Genomic DNA, 5,819 nt, shown 5'->3' with positions numbered 1-5,819 from the left:
AAGAGATTTTCGATGTCGGCGTACTAAACTCAGGTATTCTAGAACTGCAACGATAAAATTATGATGACAACACCTCAGAGCTCAACTCCCCGGGAAACTTCCACTAAACCCCTGACAGGAGGCACCAAGACAATGTTCTCATCATAAAACCATCGGAACGATTCCAAGATACTCGTGTGATCCTAAATTTTTTTAGTGAAATTTGAGAAGAGAAGAGTCAAAACTCTACGTCAGGATGCCTTACCAGAGTGATGAGGAGACTGGGAAGTAAAAAGAATTCCTAAGCTCTCCGATATATAATTCCTAAATGACTCAAAACATTTTTCTAGACACAACTCGGCCGCTAATAACGATCAAGCAATGGGGCTCCTAAGGTCGGGGAAGGCTCTGATACCAACTTGTAACACCCTCGATGCGACTATACCTCCCACGTGTCGAGGCACGACTTAGAGGCATAATCACATTGAAGGCATATGTCGCAAGTTAGGCAATCTTCACAACATCCCATGTAATATAATAATGAAAGGGGAGATAACATAGTTGGCTTACACTCGCCACGTCAATCAAGTACATAAATAACATTACATCATCCAAACACTCATGGCCCGACAACGGCGCCAAAATAAAAGATAACCCAACAAGCGACACGGTCCCGATCAACCCCAACTGGGCACCACTACTGATCATCGGGAAAGGAAACATAGTATCGTTGAGAGTCCTCATCAAACTCCCACTTGAGCTCAAGCGCGTCTCCTGGAGCGGAATCATCAGGCCCTGCATCTGGTGTAATAGTAATCTGTGAGCCACAGGGACTCAGCAATCTCGCACCCTCGCGATCAAGACTATTTAAGCTTATAGGTAAGGCATGGTAAAATATGAGTGGAACTGCAGGAAGCGACTAGCAAGTATGGTGGCTAACTTATTTGCAAAAGAGAGTGAGAATAGGAGGCAAAGGGCGAGCGAGAAACTAGAGAGCAACCTGCGCAAACATTACTCCAACACCGTGTCCGCTTCCCGGACTCCGCCGAGAAGAGGCCATCACGGCAACACACTCAGTAGATTCATTTTAATTAAGTTAAGGTTCAAGTTATCTACAACCGGACATTAAGAAATTCCCATCTGCCCATAACCGCGGGCACGACTTTCGAAAGTTCAAATCCCTGCAGGGGAGTCCCAACTTAGCCCATCACAATCTCTCACGTTCAATGAAGGAATAGACCTCCTCCCAAGACGTTCCGATCAGACTCGGTATCTCGGTAATTCAAGACACTTCGACAGGTTAAAACAAGACCAGCAACACCGCCCGAATGTGCCGACAAATCCCGATAGGAGCTGCACATCTCTCGTTCTCAGGGCACACTCAGATGAGACTAGCTATGAGTAAAACCAACCCTCAAGTTTCCCCGAGGTGGCCCCGCAGGCAGCTCAGTTTGGACCAACACCCAGAGGAGCACTGGCCCGGGGGGGGGGGGTTAAAATAAGATGACCCTCGGGCTCCGGAAACCCAAGGGAAAAAGAGGCTAGGTGGCGAATGGTAAAACCAAGGTTGGGCATTGCTGGAAAAGCTTTAATCAAGGCGAACTATCAAGGGGTTCCCATTATAACCCAACCGCGTAAGGAACGCAAAATCCGGGAACATAACACCGATATGACGGAAACTAGGGCGGCAAGAGTGGAACAAAACACTAGGTGAGAGGCCGAGCCTTCCACCCTTTACCAAGTATATAGATGCATTAAGATAACAAGATAATATAATGATATCCCAACAAGTAAATAAATGTTCCAACAAGGAACAGGCTCCAATCTTCACCTGCAACTAGCAACTCTATAAGAGGGGGCTGAGCAAAGCGGTAACATAGCCAATCAACGGTTTGCTTAGGGCATGGTGGGTTAGAGGTTTGACATGGCAATTTGGGAGGCTTCCAAGCAAGTGGTAGGCATCGTAGCATTGGCATAGCAAAAGAGCGAGCAAACTAGCATAGCAAAGACAGTAGTGATTTCGAGGGTATGATCATCTTGCCTGCACATTTGTCAGAGTTGACTGGATCCTCAAAAGCAAACTCAACGGGCTCCTCGTTAGCGAACTCGTCTCCTAGCTCTACCCAAACAAGACAAACAAGCAACAAGGATACAATCAACCACGTGCAAACTCAAACAACACAATGCAAAGATGATATGCTAAGCGGGATGCGATGCGGGATGCAAAATGCAAGATATGACAGGAAATGCAAGAACCTGCCTCAACTTGGAAATCCAAGTGTGCCACTGGAAAGATGAGATGAAATCGCTTGAAAACAATATAAAGAACGCCGGAATCGGAGTTACGGTCTGGAAATGGCAAGCGATTCAAAAATGACACCTGTCTGCGAATTACAGCAAGTAGCCATCTAAATGCAATGAGATGAACATGCTACAGCACCCAAACATGACAACAAATACATGGCTGGGATGCATTCAAGATGCTTGACAAAAGTCTAGCACTGAGCTACGGCCAATTCATCCATTAACAGGTTCAAACAAGCATGACAAAAATGCATCTGGCAAACATATCTCAGACTTAGTGAAATTAACACTTGTCTGGAATTTCAGATCAGGTAGCCCTCTTCGGAGCAACAAAACTACATGCTACAGGACCTGAACATGGAAAAGTAAAGCATGAAATGGAGCTACTCAAAGATCTTAACAAAAGTCCCTTAGTGACCTTGAGCCAAAAGGGATCAGAAAATACAATTGCAAGCATGTGAACATAGCAAAAACATAATCAGTTTTCAGACTTCGTGAAAACTGGCACATGCTGAAATATAACTCAAGTAGGCATGTTTACGAGCTCGATGCACTCACTACGGTGCAAGTGATGGCAAGACAAGCATACATCCATCAAGAAGGCACAAAATTCAAGCTAGACATGGCAAGAACAATAGCATAGCATGCACGGATCAACTACAACATCATCGGCAAAATTGCAAACAAGTTGACAATCTGCCCAGATTCACAAAGTAGCAAAAGTAGAGCTCGATTGACTCAAGCTAGGGTGCTCCATAATTATAAACAAAGACATGGATGGATAGAGCACTACAATATTAACAAAACATCCTTACTGATCATCCTTAAAAGAGGCACGGATCACTAGGAAACAACATGAACATATGGCATCATGAGATAAACAGATCCAGGACTTAGTGAAAATACTAAGTCTTTGAAAAACAGATTTACCAAGTGCACCACTTTGCAAGCTTGCACTAGTCACCACACACATCACAAAAATACATGGGTTGCACCTCTGGAAAGATGACAAAACTCTTAACAAAACATATGTAGAACTCATGGGCATAGCATGCACACATTCATCATGGAAAAAATGACAAAACCTAAATGGAGCAGCAGATCTGACAATTATCTCAAGTAGCCCTCTTCTAACAGCATTTCGGGCATGCAGATGAACTCAAATGAAAATGATGCAACGGAATGAAATGATGTACTCTCTGAGATGAACATTTTGATATGCTATATGCATGAATCGGAGCTACGGATGCAAAGTTACGGAGCTACGAATAGGAGCACTTGGATCTGCAATTTCGGGACTTAGAGGAAAAAATGACCTAGGGTTTACTGTTCACGGCCAGATCTGGATCGGATCTCGCCGGGGCACGGATGCCGAGGTTCACCGGAGGAGAAGAGGAGGCCGGGCGGCGGCTTGCTGGCGAGGAGAGGCGAGGACGGCGGCGGCCGGGCCTTGGCCGACGTCCGGGGAGGCGGCGGCGGAGCTCGGCTCCCGCGGCGGAAGACGGCGAGGCGGCGCAGCGCGGCTCCGGCCGGCCGGCGGACGAGCGGCGCGCGGCGGAGTGGCGGAAGGACACGGCAGCGTCGGGCACCGGCGCCGAGGGAGGCGGCGGCGCTAGCGGGCGCGGGCGCGGCCCGGTTGGAGCGGGGAGGGGGCCGGCTTCGGGCCGGCGGGCCTCGGCGGCGGCGCAGGCGGGAGCCGCCACGTGGCAGCGTGCTAGTGGCCGCGGGCGGCGGTGGGCGATATGTCTGGTGCGCGCGTGGGGATTTTTAGGGTTAGAAGAGGAGGGGATCCGGGATATTTCGAGGGGGACCTATTTATAGGCATAGGAGGAGCTAGGAGAGTCCAAATGAGGTGCGGTTTTCGGCCACGCGATCGTGATCAAATGATCTAGATGATGGAACAGAGTTAGGTGGGTTTTGGGCCAAAATGGAGGGGTGTTGGGCTGCAACACACACGAGGCCTTTTCGGTCCCTCAGTTAACCGTTGGAGTATCAAACGAAGTCCAAATGATACGAAACTTGACACGCGGTGTACCGGTAGTAAACCAAGGCCGCTTGGCAAGTCTCGGTCCAATCCGGAAATGTTTAATCCCCACACGAAAGAAAGCTAGAAATGACCACCGGAGGAGAACGAAGCGCCGGAATGCAAAACGGACAACAGGGAAAAATCTCAAATGCATGAGATGAACACGTATGCAAATGCAATGCACATATTGACATGATATGAGATGCATGACAGGGATAACAACACACAGAGACAAAGACCCGAACACGAGATAATAAATTAACTTAACGCTGGAAACGGCAAGGGTTGGAGTACAGTTTGGGAAAGTTACATCCAGGGTGTTACAAAAGCCCCCCCCCCATTAGTACCGGTTCAGCACAAACTAGTGCTAAAGGGCAACCACGTGGCACGAGCCAGCTTCGAGGGCAGGGAGCCCTTTAGTACCGGTTGGTGTCACCAACCGGTATTAAAAGGTTGGGGGGGTTTGGGTTTATGATTTCTTTTTATTTAATTTTTTTGTTTTCCATTTAATTCTTTTTCGTTTGCTGGTATTTTACGATACTACATAATGTACACGTTATGCATATATATAAATAGAATTTCTAGTAGAATCGATCATAATATATATATCATCGAATGTCTCACAACCACCATTAATAAATTCACACATATATACACACATGTATATATATATATGTACAATTCCTCCTAATTGGTCCTTTCGGAGCACGATAACAATTGGAAGTGGTTCATGGGGCGGTAGCGGGTAATAGTATTCTCCTTTGGGATCTATGACCTGGTCGAGCAAAAATTCTGCTATTTCCTCTTAAATTGCTTCTATGCGGTCCTCTATTAGGAGCTTCTCCCACACCTCTTTGAACTATTAAGAAGGAGATCAATATGCATGTGTATTAGTTGTGTGACTAGATATCGATAATGGTGTAAAAAATGTGAATAGTGTTCTGACAAACATACCCACTCCTGTCTTTGAAATCTGCTCCTTCCGGACGCCATCATGCGAATGTCCTCGCAAACATAGTATGCACACAGATTATTCCCTGACGCCTGCTTCAGGGCCTTTACGAGAACGGAATTTGATCAGATAATAATTAATCAAGCATGATAATTAAAGAGATGGCAGCTAGCTAGTACTACTTAATTAGTTACCTGGGGTCGATACCATTTCAGGTTTTGTTTCCATGGGCCTGGAGTGGCCCTGATGAACTTTGCCCAAGCCCTGCCCGCCGACAAAGAAAATGAATAAATGGGTTATTAAATAGTTGTTATCAGGAAATGACGAACTAATTAAATAGGCCGAGATATAGATAATAATGATTGAAATTACCTGTTGATTATCCCCTTCACGATGGTGTAGTCACTTGCTTTCTTAAGTAGTGAGTCTAGTACTTCAACTGTTCCGTCATCAACTTTAAGGATTAACAAATCCAGTGAAATCTGCATGCACACACGTTTGCATGTCTTAATTAAGCGGGCATATGTATGCAAAAACATGTAGCTAGCTAGTAGGGAA

Source organism: Triticum urartu, chromosome 3 (genome assembly GCF_003073215.2).
Source record: "Triticum urartu cultivar G1812 chromosome 3, Tu2.1, whole genome shotgun sequence".
Lineage (NCBI taxonomy): Eukaryota > Viridiplantae > Streptophyta > Magnoliopsida > Poales > Poaceae > Triticum > Triticum urartu.
Note: the sequence above shows the minus strand (reverse complement) of the source record.